General features: G+C 38.6%; 1 protein-coding gene across 15 annotated transcripts in view; it reads left to right on the top strand.

The window, feature by feature from the left end:
• Positions 1 to 14,749, top strand: part of NCOA3 (nuclear receptor coactivator 3) — an 81,608-nt gene that overhangs the window by 21,211 nt on the left and 45,648 nt on the right. The window contains exon 1 of one of the 15 annotated variants that reach the window (XM_054217956.1): positions 11,907 to 13,067. The exons of the other annotated variants lie outside the window; for them this stretch is intronic. The gene's annotated coding sequence lies outside the window, so the exon portion shown is untranslated. Of the gene's footprint in view, positions 1 to 11,906; positions 13,068 to 14,749 lie in introns of those variants that run through there. 15 annotated transcript variants of the gene reach the window in all.

The raw sequence follows: 14,749 nt of genomic DNA, 5'->3' as shown, positions 1-14,749 counted from the left end.
AAGCAACTGGATCTGAAAGAAAACATTACAAATGTTTTTGGCACTTGAATGGGAAGGATGTGATCCCTTCTTCTGTTTTTGGCAGTCACCGACCTCTTTTACTAACTTCCAGAATGGCTGCATATCTTCCTAAAATTACTTGGAATTTCTATGCTAACGATGATACTGTCATTATGGAGAATTCTGCAATAAACATCAGTGTTTGAGAAGTACCATTTATATAAAAAAAACTTCCATAAGCAAAACTGATTTTCTGCCTGCTGCGGGAATCTTAGGGAGCTTAGTGTGAGACTTATTGAAAAATGTCTTTTTCATGAAAGTGAAGGTATTGCTTCATTAATAGAACATTAGAAAAACTAGAAGCATAAGGTTTTTATACAATGGAAAATCTTTGTAAAGAATAGAAAAATTTGGACAAAAAAAATCCACAGGGCATTGAGAGCCTTATTCAAAAGCATGCTGCTTTTTCTCATAAATGGGGAAAAAAAAAAATCCTTGATGGTAGGAATTAACTTTGTCATCAGGAATACATAGTTTGTGTCCAATAAAAATAGGAGTATTAATGGATGTATGCGAAGTGTAAAGAGTATACGAGATTAACGAAACATACCTGCTTAAATCAGTACCAAAAAGAATGTGGTAATACTTCTTAAAATTAAGGCAAAGTAGGATCAATTGTAAAGTACTCTCTTGTCGTAGTAGCCATTGTTATAATGGTACCATTTGGGCCTCAGTACATAATTCTCTGATGACAATGTTTTACTGAAAATCATAGAGAAATGACACTAGCATCAATCCAAACCCTGAGAGCAAAGTTAGAGCTGGTTCATCAGGGTTTTATTCAGTCAAGTCTTGAAGGCCTCTTAGGCTAGAGATTCCATAGGCTCTCTGGAACTGGTTCCTGTGTTCAGCTACTACTTGAAAACTGTAATGTAACTTGTTGCAGGTACTAAAGCTTGCCTCTTGCCCTTTTGTTGTAGGCCTCGAAGGAGAAACTGAGACTCTTCAGTCTATAATATCTCTCTAGGTACTATTTTTCTGTTTTGTGTAGCATTGAACAAAGATACTAACCATTGAGGCTTTTTCCTCCTCCATTTTAGCTTAATTTTTAAATAATTGACCCCTGAAATCTAAGACTTGATTCAGTGACCAGTGATACACAAAATAACATTACAGCTTTCAGTTTTGTGTGGTAAATTTTAGCAGATGCTCTGTGTTATAACCGTTGGTACAGAGTGGATAGACAACATTTGAAATATAACAAGATAACCTGACTGTACTGTGGAGAAACAAATTAATTTGGGAGTGATTCTGTTCTGCCTTTATTTAGCAGTTTAGCTGAAGGTGCTCTACTAAGCTCTGGTCCCTATGAATATGAAATATAGTAAGATATATGAAAAAATAGAGGAAAGGGGAATTTTAACTAACGAAATGTTCAGACTTACTGATATACTATAGACAGACAATTGTCACTTCACATTTTGAATGGTAATCATTTGTGTTGAACTAAATGAATACCTCTTGCAGCCATACTAAGTGTACTTGTGTACACTCAAACTTAATCAGATTTTAATTACAGCATTGAGCTAGGAACACTTCCATATTTCAAGGTCAAATTGTGTTTTAGAAATGTCACCTTTGCATTAATTAGCTGTACATCCTTACAATGACCTAAATCATATAGAAGCATTGATACCCTACATGGAAAACTTAAACTATTTTGATTTCATTTCTTCAGTAACTTCGTTTTTAGTCTCCGATCTTGTACTCTCAAGTTTGAGAGTGTAGTTATGCCAAAAATGCAGGAAACTTCATTAACAGGCCTCTTATTATTAGATCAGAGGATAAGAAGATCTAATTTTAAAAGCAAAGGGGATGCATGTTTTTCAATAAATTAAAAAAAGAAAAAAATAAATCTGTTTTCGTAGCCTGATGAAAAGAGATACCAAATAGAATCCTCAAAAGCTCTCTAACACACCAGGCATTTAACTCCTATTGAAGCCAGTTTGTGTGAGTCTGTGCGTATATAACATAGAACCCCCTAATGGGTAGCTGCCTTCTGCCCTGCCCCCCCATAGCACTCAAATGCTTTTTCAGAATATGAATCTATGTTTTTAAAATTGTAATGTATCCAGAGCTATGATTAAAATTAGTTGGTTTACAGTGTAAAATAATATATTTACTGACCTTAATTCTATAGCTTAGCTCTTGTGCAAACACACCAATAAATGTCCATAAGTACTGCATCTGCTGACTAGCAAAATGTGCCCAAGGGAAGTCAACATGATTTATGGACTGTATTTCTTTTCTGCTCATGTGCCCCTCCTTATTGATGGGTGTAAATATTTCTAACGGTTACATCAGTGATTTAAATGCCATTTTAAAGTTTGGTCTAAATGAATATTCTTAATCAGAAGTTGTGATCTGCCATAATCAAGACGGTGTATGTCAGTGTTGTTTATTCTTCATAGGAAACCCCCCTGTGTCCTAATTCGAATGTCACTGAAACTCCCTGTGTGCCCATGTTGGGTAAAGGCCAAATTAGGATACAGGTCCTTGACAGACTTCAGCTTTCCATTTATGAGACCGTTATATATCACTGTATAGTGAAGTGAACATGGCTGCTGAAATAGTAATGCACCTTGGAGATGATACAATAGACGTAAATAACTCTATAGTGGTCTTTTCTGTGAACTGATGGGTGCCAGTCCCACGTAGAGTCTAAAAACTAGTTACACAGCAATTAGTGCTTAATTAACTATGTGTAACAAGGGTTAAAGGAAGAAGTGTTGAGAGTTGGAGCTGACAATACTATTTTAAGTTTTTTTAATGACCTCACAACCTGAGTATTTTCAGTGTAACTTTTTTGTATGCCTTTAAAACGCATATGGAAAAAATGGTATAATTTGCCAAAAGCAAATTTCTGCTGTTTGCCAGCAAGGTTGTCATCTGGAATCCCACAGAGTGGATCGGCAGCACTTTGGTCACTGGACTGAATGCGCTTTCTCCATGGGCTAGGCACTAGAGGGGCAGGAGCATAGTCTTTTAGCACTACTGGACAAAACGCCCATCTGCTCTTTCAACTGGGATCTTGAATTGGGGGGGAGGGAAGGGTGGCCTTTGCTAAGCCCTTGATCCTACTGCTGCTTCATGTTTTGTGGCTGCTGTGTATGGGTGGGGCAGTATAACCTAGAAAAATGTCCCTGTTCACTAGCTACTGTGCTGCCAGGCACTTTAACTGCTTCGTAGCTGGCGGGTTTACAGCAAAGCTGCTCTTGGTCTTTATTATACGGTGATAAAGCATGTTCTATCCTGTCAGCACAGAGGAGCTGTGCAGCAACAAAGCTTACCTGGTTAGATAAAATACTTGAGGGTCTTGGCAAGTGGTTTAAAACAAAACTGAGCATGTTCAAAGACTTTAAAGGCACTTAATGTCTGTACAGATATCTTCATTGGAGCAACAAGATGAAGCTTCGCTTGTTCAGACATTTGATCAGTTTCTCTTCTAAAGCTTTACCTTCTCGGACTGAATAAAAGGTTATATTCTGTTCAGCTGAATTCTCCACTGTTTATAAATGTCTGAACCAATTTTATGCAAGTCTTCCACAAAAAGTAGTTCTGAGGGGTGTGTGAGAGACAGTCATTAAAGAATTGGAACAGGCTTCTGTGATGGAAAATGTTAGGCATCCTTAACCACAGATGTAGCTGCGCCTGCATAGGTAATGATATGCTTTAGCGTATTTTTCTATTTCAGGCAAAGATGCCCACCCAAAACCAGCAATGTTCTTTTCTTTTTAGTGTACCAGTTTGTCAAAATTAACTTTTGTTCAGTAGGTCCTCCTAATTTTACCCCAGTATGAAACACCAGTTGCAATGTTGGGTGTATCAAGGCTGTTGTAAAGATGAAGTATATTAAATTGAGTGTGTGTGTTCATGAAGTCAGTGAGGCCCCTCTTCTAGACTAACAGATGCCTGTGTGGAAGTGGCTGTTGGTGTGTGGTTTTAAATGTTTTTCAACAATCAGTGTTATTCCCTCCCCCTCCCCACTCTTTAGTAATCCAAATTGTAGAATCTTTATTTGTACACACAAAAAGCAAAAAAAAATAATACTCTCTTTTGTTTGGTATGGGTCTTATTTTCATGACCTGTAAGCTTTAGCTGCATCTGGGAAGAAACTACATCTGTTTTGGCCTCATGCATAATACAAATATGGCATGTTTTTAAAATAACTTTTAAAATATCTAACTGGTTTTGTAAACAATAGGTATAGTCTAAAGAAAATGGAAAAATGCATGCTGTATACGTCTGGAAAAAGCTTGCATGCTTTCCTGAAATATGTTTTTCCTAAATGGCTTCAGAATAGGACACAGTGTAGCTTGGGTGGAGCCTCACAGTCTCAGTAGGACTGAGACAGGCTGTTAATTCAAGGGCAGACTCTTATTAGCTTCATGAGCCGCATAATAAAACATACATAGAAAAAAAAAAAAAGGTACGTTTTCAAGGGAATTGCATTAAGTTTAGTAAAGGGTCCCCAGAATTACTCACTTTTTGCAGACATGCCGGTACACTGTTGTGAATTATTTTTGCTTGAAAACATGATTATACAGACTCAGACTTTATTTAGTAGGTTACTTATGTGTGGTGATCTAGTAAACACTTCTAAATACTACTCAAGTTTTGTAATCAGGGTATTTTTGGAGACAGTGATAGAAATTGCTAGTACAGTCTCCCCATCCCCCAGCTTTTGAGCTCAGAAGAGTCTAGTTTGCTTGCAGCTGCGGTGGTAGGCATCTTTCAGGAAGTGACCTTGGCTTGTATTAATCAAATTCAGAACACACAGAAAAGCTTCTTGGTAACATGCTGACTTGATGTAAAATTTTATAGCATCCATTTTCTTTTAAAATGAGGCCATCTTATAAAAAGGGAATTTATTTATGATATCTCAACTTAAAGGAATTTCTCTAAAATGACATGGTATTTAGGGAAGGTAAAACAACAAAAGCAAACTGCTCTTTTTACTGAGAGGAAAATAGCTTTTTATATATGTAATTAAGTCTTAAATTACTATTGGCAAAACTGTATTTTAGCCTAGTTAAACTATGAAAATACAGCGTTATTTGATAGCATTTTCACTGGTGTCTTACCATTTTTGAACTAGAGTAGAAAAGCTGGGTAGTAGGGCACGATCTCAATCAGCTAAGATTCTCATGATGTCTTTAGCTTTCTGACTTGATGGATTTTAATCACTTACTGCATCTTTTGTTAGCAGCTCTCAAGGCATTAAACTTAACCTCATAGTAGCTGTGTTGAGCTGCTATGCCTATTTGCATAGATTGAGAGAGGAATCTACCTGTGCCTGTTAAAGAAATCACTGGGTGATTTCTTGCCCACCATCTGGAAATTGTTTTTCATTGGCAGCTCTTAAATTGAGTGGTTGACTATTACTGAAGCAGGTTTTAAGAGTTTTGCATGATTATCTTCTTGCCTAAAACTATTTGTGAATTGAGTTACAAAAAGAAGATTGTTGGCAGTATTTTCAGCTGGCATAGCTGCTTGTAAGAGTATCTTGGGATGTACACAGAGGGCCGAGACCAGAATATCTTTCATCATTACAAAGTGCTGTGAAAGCCTTTAAGGTTCCAGGGTTAGATAACTTCCCAATTTTCAAACTGCATATTTCTGGAGAATTAGTAATAGCTGCCACCTGACTAATGTTTTTTTCCCGTAGGTTGTCATGTGCATTATCTTGAACAATCTACCATCTGGTTGGTTTCAGGGTTTGGAAAACTGAGTTCTACTTTAACTGGCATCTTCAACAGAAACCTCTCCTGCATGTTGATGGCATATTTACTCATTTTACCTCTTCACAGTTATATTCAGATTCTTGTCGTTCTTTCTGCAGCATTTTGGTGATCTGAGTATGCTAACATACCCAATTTGACTGCTGCCTGTTTCAGAATGGTTTAATTCCATGTTGTTTACCTTGCAAATGTATGCAATGACGTGCCTTTCTACTTGGTATCAAGTCAGAGTTGCTAATCATTCACTTCAGTATCTCTGTGTAATCCTACTCCTTTCTGCTGTGTTGAACATACTCTTAGGTTACTTTGTTACTGAATTTGCCTTAACTACATGCTTTATACACTTCTCTTCATGCTGCCTCATATTATATTGTCCATTATTGCACCAAACGGAGAACTCTTCATCCACGTTGTCACTTAGAGTGCTTTAGTTCTCTTTTCTTGTCGTCTGCAAGGCCAATGAATGGATGATAAATCAGTTGCTCTCTGTGCTTAAGTATAGTTGACACTGACTTTCCAAGATCAAGTGGATGCTGAAACACAATCATAGATTGTGTCATTTGGTATTTGCTGTCATCAGCATTTTCATCAATCTCCTAGAGAATAAAAACTGGTCCCAGCACAGGTTTTGGGTGGCCCCACCATGGACTGATTCCCCAAGGCAGTAGCCCCTGAGATGAAACTACATTGCTAGTGAGATTTTGACTCTGGAAAGCTTGTGTCGTAATTCTCTCCATTAAAATTTTAAACCAGAACTACTGATTAGGAGATGATGGAAGCTGGAACCATTGATACAGAACAGAGGCATACAGTGGAACAAGGAGCCTGTTCAAATTCTGTAATCTTAAAATGAGTGGAGACTAAGATGCATCTTGCTTTTATCTGTGCCAAAGCAAGACAATCTATCACAAATGTCTTGTGTCCAGACTGTTTTCTACTTCTGTGGCTAGGTATTACTTGTTTTCCTGTGCAAACTGAAGAGCTGACGATTTTTGTACCCAAGAGCCACAAACTCAATGTCCATCCTTCTTTGAGTAGAGGGAGGATGCCTTGTTTTGAAGTCAACATCTTGAAGCAGAGGATTATTAGTGGCACTGTGGGGACTGGACTGTGGGCAGCAGTGCTCCTGGGTTGCCTAGCCTTATGCCAGCGCAACACCAATTTCTCGTTTGACAAGAAGCAAAGTAAATCACTGGCAGCTCCTGACTGCGCATTCGGAATCCTTTCCGACAATTCTGTGCTGGTCTTCTCCCTCCCTCCCTCCCTCCCTTTTGCAAGGTCAGTCTTTCCTGTTTGCCCGCACAATCTCGCCACTGACAGATATCTAACAGCTCCGTAGTTCAGCGCTGCTTTGATACCGCCCGTCAGTCCTACCCCCTAGATTGCTGACCCGCTTTTCAACTAAAACGGGGGTGAGGGGACCCACTTCTGCAGCTCCTAACTTCTGACTCACGGCCCTGCTCCTCCTCTTGTTTCCAGGCGAACTCGCAGGAGGCTGCCGGGGGCCGTGCTGCCCACGCTGCTGGCAGGGAAGGGGAGGCGGGGAGCGGTCCCGCCTGGGCGCGTTCCCTGGGCCGGCGGCGGCCGGGCCGCAAGGAGTTAAGGCCGGCGCTGCCGCCCGCGGAGCTGTCTGCAGCCGCCGCGCTCTCATTGGCTGCGGAAAGGTGAAATTGAAACCACCGTAAACTTTTGACCCTGTAGCAGTTCTTGTGGAACGCCTTCCCCTTGCCAAGAGCAGAGGGTGGTGTTTTTTTTTTTTTTTTTTTTTCTTCCCCCCCTTTTCCTGTATTTATTCTCTGTGATCGTGCCGTGCCGCATGCGGCCCCTCTCGGGGCGGGGGGGGATGGCGGGAACGACACAAGCACAAGCAAGTAGTTTGCGTGTCCGGCTAACGGTAAAGCTGGAATATGTCCTACTGCGGGTGCCAGCTATCTTCTAAAACTCTGATCAGTAAGCAAGGAGGAGCCCATTTTTCAACTTCCAAGATGTTTTTTTGTGTGGTTAAAAAAAACACAACCCAAAAAACAACCGCCCAACAAAAAACAACCACCAAATTGATGCTGACTATCACGGCTAATTAGAAACTGGGGAAGGGAGGATGAGTCATCAGGCACGCTGGCTGCAGTGAGCTCTGCTGCTTAATAAATGTGTTGTTTTTTTAAAGATTGAAGTGGTTTCTCCTTAATGAAATCCAAGGTAGAAATGTCTCATTATTACTATTTAGTTCATAAGTTGCTATGTTAGGTAGGTATCTCTCTAACTGTAACTGTTTTTCAGTTCTGTGTCTTCCTTAAACAAAAGCATAGAATGGTTTGGGTTGGAAGGGACCTTCAAGACCATCTAGTTCCAACCCCCGAATAAGATATTTTTTTCAGTCTGGGAGACAGGTAGTGCCAGCTGAACTTCTTGCCAATTTGCAAAGTGTAAGAGGCCCATGGTAGACAATGTTATGAATTTTTATTAGGGTAGGGTGACTCTAACAAATTCTGAACCTAATTAGAGTGTGTGTCGCTTTCATGCTATGCAGAGTTTGTCACCAAAAAAAAAAATCAAAAATATCTGTGGTCAAGAAAATTCACCTTCCCTCTGTAGCTTTGCCAAACCAGACAAATAAAAGCAGTATTACATTTTCAATGAAGTATGAATACGAGATTTAGTTAATCCACGTTTCTTTTCCCTTAAACATGTCTGTCTTTTCACTGACAAAAGAATAGCTGACTTGGTTACTTTACTGCATCAGCTGCCGTTTTCTCCCTCCCCCACTCTCAGGCACAGGTACCGGCCTGCTGTTCTTGCTGGAACATTAAACGTACTGAATGTTAAGTGTCACTTAATCAAGGAGTCACTCAGCACCTTACTTAGAGATAACATTCAAAACTCTTCCTCAACAAAGAAACTTGATTCCTGACTACTTCAGGCTGATGTTTTCACCTCTCTAGTGGCTTGTTCCTGCAAATAGTGTCACCAGATTTATGCAGTGTGTTCATTTTCCTAATGAGAGGTTAGGGTGGGGAGGAACTCTCAGCTGCTGTGATTTGGATTTTTTAAAAATTCACTTCAATAAGCAGTTCAGTGGTTAAGAAGTGTTTAGCTTACGGCAGTAAACTAGGATAGTAGCACAAGATTGTGAAGGTTCGGAGAGCTGCTGTTCTCGCTGCGGTCTTATCTGGGAATTGAGGGAGTCTCCTGGAGCATTGCTAGCAGCATCCAGGGAACAATGAATATAATATGATTAATAGCAGATCCTCTGCCCCCTCCTGTGTGCAATTCTCCTTGCAACTGCAGAAGAAACATAACGCTTGTAATGATAGTTGGTGGCCTCCCTGTTTGTTCCAGCTAGTGTTTCCAAGCAGCAGCTATTATATAGTTTATTTTTTTCCACTCCCTGTGATTCTTTGTTCTGTCCTCCCTGCGCCTGTGTGCATCCTGTCTGCTTCTCATTGTCCGTTCTGTGGCGGTTCGTCTGTCTTCATAGTGGAGCTGCACTGAAGCTGCAAATCATATTGCTTGTCACAGTGAAATGGAATAAATGCTCTTCTAAAGGAAAGAAGAGTGAGTAACAGCTCTTAGGAACTAAGAATCATCGGTGAACTCTATTTCTGAAGCGTCATTTAAATGTCTCTATCTGAAAGGCTTCTCTTGAACAGTTGCATGATGGCATTGTGGTAACATTGAGTGTGCATGCCTTTTAGCGTTACAAATGGGTGACCACTAAAAATATTACTGCATATGCTAGTAGTAGAGTGGGAAAGTGGCAAAAAATGAACACTGATTCTCAAGCTAAAGAAACACAAACTTCACCAGATTTATAAATCCTCTAACTTGAAAGTATCCTGCTTTGGGGGGCATGTTATTGAAGACTATTATTGAGAGCTAACCGCTGATCATGCGAAAAATCACTACTGTAACCTTTACTTCTAATGCAAATGGCCAGAAAGAGGGGTATCAGGTATACTGTCAATGCTTTTTGTAACCAAAAACCATTAAATGAACAGTCACAAACTGAAAATAAGGTATGGAGTTCTATACTGTTTTATTTTGTGTGTTTATTTAGATTAGATTTTGAGGTTGGTTACATCTTCCCATTTTCCTCAGGGGGAAGTTGCCAGCCACTTTGGAGCTGCCCTTATAGAATTTTCTCCTGCCACCAAGATTGCCAAACTAGGAACGAGAAATTTAAAAAGAAATGCACGCCAAGGTGTTTTCGTCTATTCTTTCTATTATCTAGAGTAAACAGTTCCTATTGTCATGTTTTACTGAAGGATGGAAAGATGACTTAGAGGAAATTCTAAAGCACAACTTTTCAATTTTGGAAATTATTTTATATTCCAAAACTCATCAGTACTTCTATTGTGTGCTTCAAACTTCTGCTGGCTTATATCCGCTCAGTCTCCTGGCTTTGATCACGGAGTTGTATTGTGAGCTGGACTTTTGGCATCTAGCATTAACGCTTGCCACTTCCCCCTAAATCAGCTCTTAACTGTCATGCTGTCACAAATGATGCTGAAAAAGACTATACTAGTTGAAACATAGATTTTTTGTTTGTTTTTAAAATATTACCATTGTATCTCTGTCTTCTCTGCTCTTATTTCTATTTCGGTTGGTGATGAAACTTACTATTTGCAGTCCAAGTGTTTCATCATGGAATGCAATAAGCAACTTTTTCTCTGCTTCTTCCTCAATAGGTTCATCTCAAAGCTGTCCTGTCTGCATCCTTGTTGCAGATCTTCAGTGATGAGTGAACTCTTGGTCCTCTGCAACAATAATGGGCTGGGTTTCTGGAATGTAAATCCCTCTTGGAAGAGCTGTATTAGATATGGAGACGTACTTTTTCTAAGAAATAAACATTGATCATATCTAGAGGTCCTCAAAACCAACTTTCAGGTCCAGTTTTGCTATAGCAGCAACTTCTTAAGACAGTAAAAAAAAGAAAAAAAAAATCAGTGTATTCATTCACCTTCTCTGCCAGCATCATAATTTTTGTAAGTTCTCTTGCATGCCATTGGGATGTAGCAAGATGAACAGGTGCAAAAAATTATAAGCTGCAGACATGTTCATTCCATTAAGCACGTGTGCACATACATACAGTCTTCTTTCCCTGGCACTATAGTTCAGGAATCAGTGTCTAAGAAATCGTCCCCCCACCCCCCACCTTTCTTTTAATATACAAAACAGTATGTAGAAAACAGTGTTTTTCAGATAGAACAAACTGGTGTGGTGTGATCTCAGTGAAGCAGACCTCCTGCTGTGAATTGTGTTTCGCCGCCCGCACTTTCTTGAAAAACGCGGTAAATACAGGGATGGGTTGCTATAGCTGAAAGGACTTTTTGCTTTTATAATCTCTGTAGGTTGCATTATCTATACAGCTGTTGCTCATAAATGTTTCTGGGTTGATATGCCCTAATAGCCAGCTTGTTCCCAAGTCTTCTGAGACCACAGAAGAATGGTAGCTTTCCTTACTGATTTCTACTGAAGTAGCAGACCAGGGTATTTACTCTGCAGCCTTTTTAGAGGAGTCTGCTTTATTTCCAGCAGAGTTTAAAACTGGTTTTACATTGGTTGTTTGGGTGGGGGTCTTGTGAGTGGCAGTAGGACAGGACAAGATTGCTTAAAGAAATTCTACATGCTAATGTAGAACCCTCTCTGCCATTCGCATTCAGAGTTTTTTTGTGTGTGTTCTGGAAAGCTCTTCTTATCTATCCTATTTTGTCATTAGCTCTGATTTCTTTAAACTTTCCTTCTAATGTTTACTGAGTGCTTGTCCTTTAGGATGATAATCAGCAAAACCTATCTGGCTATTTCTCAAAGCAGTACATAAATTTTAAACAGTAGAGAGACCACATCCCTGAACAGATGGAGGAAGGAAAACAGAAGATTGGCTGAAGTGCTTATAACTGTTGCATTTGCTCATTTGTGGTATGTGATTGTCCTTACAGTAGTCTGCTCAAGTCTAGATCTGGAAGGCCAAGACAACAAAAGGCATCAACTCTACAGTTTGTGTTATCAGAAGTTCTTCATGATGTATCACTGCACCATGCCCATTGTTCACTCTCTCCAATCAGATGGCAGTAGAAATGCAGTTTTCTTCAAGATAAGTAAATTTAAAAGCACAATACAATAATCCTTATAATAACACTGTAATCCTTACAGTAAGACAGTTTTAGTTCTCAAGGTACAAATAGGGAAAGTCCCGATAAATCAAGGATCTGACAAATATAAATAGATTCAGAGCAAAAATTACGTGCCAGCAAAACCGGTATGTCTTTTGTCTTGCTGGCTCCACATGCTTTTGTAGTCTTTTGGTAATGACGCAGTGAAAACAGAGGATAAGTATTTTTCATTTTAGATGTTACAACTTAAATATATTCCCATTTCCAGCACCAGAAGAGACAAGTGTGGAACAAACAACATTCTTTCATAATAAACCTCAGGGCTGTGATGTGATAGACAATAGGAAAATTAGTGATGCCGATTTAAATTTTTTTTAAAGCTTTGACTGGCCTAGGGAGGAAAAAGGGCCATGTGTACTGAACGTGGACAGTTACAGAAAGTTTATTTTATTTGAGGAAAGAATTTCTTATGTCTTACAGTAGGAGAAATAATGTTGCTTTTTATTTAATGCCTATTTAACGTAATTATAAATTGAGGGGGTAAAACTGAATTATCCTGGCTATGCAAATGAAATAGGAAGGGGAATAGTAAGCTCTGTGATGGTCACAGTATCATTTTTAATTGATCTTTCACTGCTGTTCATAAGAAAAACACCCATGTAGATAGCAACATTTCCAATAATACTGGTTTCAGGAATTTTGAATTAATACTTTTAAATGATTTTTATTGAATATATTGATAACTTGAATTACACTTCTTTTTCTCTTTTCCAGCTTCTTGTATAGAATATTTATTAGGTGATTTGTTGTTTCAAAAGTTGTCATTCCCCTTTTCTCCACAATACAGTTTAAGTAGGAAAAGCAGTTCTGTCTCTTTGTTTTAGATTTCTTTTGGTTTTCCCCCTTGATTCTCTACCACCTATATAATGTCGTCCTCCTGGGTCCTGTGTCAACATTGCTTGCATGTTGTTGTGACAGGATTAGAATTGAGGATTTCAGTCATAGGAATCTTATTCTGAAGTATCTAAAGTTGACAAAGAAGAAAGTTAAGATCAATGCAAAGCTTGCTTAAGCTTGCTATAAGAGCCAGAAGAGAACATTTGAAGAGAGAATTAATGTTTCAGGCTTTCAGAAACTGAATAACAGAGCATGACAGGTAAGGACAGACTGGAGTCTTGTGTGTTTTGTGGGGAGGACAGTGGGGACATCCTGTTAAATGAAAAGCAAAACCATTTAAAATTGATTTTAAAAAATCACTTATACAGTTAGCATGCGTATGATATCAGACAAGTTACTAGGAGACTAAAAAGCATTTTGCATTTTTTAACAGAGAATATTTATAGTTAGAGTTAGTAGAGTTTATATTTACAAGGGTATTCTGTGGTATTTATTAGTTTCCTACTCATTCCTGGAAGCTAAACCTCCCTTTTTACCCTTTTTCAGTACTGAATAAAGCAAGGCTTTGATATGATATGGTGAATTCTGTGTTTCTGTGACGAACAGGTATTGATAATGAACACAGTAGTGCCAGAAATGCTATCTTTATTTGAAGGAAATAACCCTTCTCTTTTGCTTTCATGTTATTTTATAGGTATATAGTATAAATGTTAATTATGTCTTTTCAGGTATGTAGAGGACATTTCTGATCTTTCTAGAAGTAAAACATTTTAAGTTGTAATTCTCTTTGTTTCTTGCTTTTACAGTCTGTCACAGCAAGATTAATACTGTTTGATGATACTGTTTTACGTACTACACTTCATGCTGTCTTCATAGCGTTCCTCAGTGGTTTCATAAAATTTCGGGGTACCTTCTGAAAAACTTTGAAGGCTGCTAGTCATTTATTGGCTCAAAAAGAGGAAAATGTTGGCTTGCTTGACTGTAAAAGCAAAATCAGTGTTTGCTTTTAGGAAACTTAATTCAGCGTGTCTTTGAAGTGCAATCGTTAAAAAAACAGCTTTTTTTAAAGGTGTTTTAAATTCAGTCCTATAAACTCGCAGACCTAAGAAAATTTTTTAGTAGTGTTTTAGGATCTCTGATGAGAAACTGACGAACTTCTGCGCTGCCTGTACTCTGCGATAGTTATTTGCAAATCCTGAACCACTGCAGTTTGCAGAATGATATTTTAAGACACCAGTTTCATTGTGCTTAAAGTGCTCCACTGTGATGTGTGTCATCTTAGAGGCTAATAATGAGCAATTTGTCAAAGAGTAGCTGGCCATGCAGTAATGGCAGGGCAGTAAATGGTAATCCCTTCACTTGCCCAAAGATAGTAAGAAATCCCCACTCATCATCCAGAATTCGGCAAAGATTCTTGAATTTGAAGAACAACAGAGCTAGGAAAGATGTGTAAAGCAGTAAAAATCATTGTTTGGTATTTACTGCAATATTGCAGGATTTGTGGCTCTTCTGTAATCCAAGGCAGTGTTATCGTTCAGAGATAGTGGTATTTAACTCTTCTATGGCAGATGGATGAAGTTTACCTCTCATCTGAACTAAACTTCACTTTAGTTTTAAGTGTGACGGATTTTACTTTAGAATTAATGAAATAATCTAGCAATCTTCCTAAAAGTTGTGAGGATAGAAGGAAACGTATTGTTTAAAGACTAAGAAAAAATTTTAGAATTTCTTAATGAAGTAGTGTATATCTTCCGTAATGCTTTAAAACTTAAGACTTAACCAGTTATGACTAACTTGCATGAACTATTTTCCGTTTCGCAGGATATTTTCCCTGGTCAGTAGTAGGTGCACTGTGGTCCTTAGTTTAACAGTTTTTGTCATTCTTAGTACTTCTGCTTTCCTTTTTTTATATGTCTGTCACAGTAATATGGGATATATTTA

This window comes from Rissa tridactyla, chromosome 12 (assembly GCF_028500815.1).
Source record: "Rissa tridactyla isolate bRisTri1 chromosome 12, bRisTri1.patW.cur.20221130, whole genome shotgun sequence".
Taxonomy (NCBI): domain Eukaryota; kingdom Metazoa; phylum Chordata; class Aves; order Charadriiformes; family Laridae; genus Rissa; species Rissa tridactyla.
This window is presented reverse-complemented; position numbering and strand designations above follow the sequence as displayed.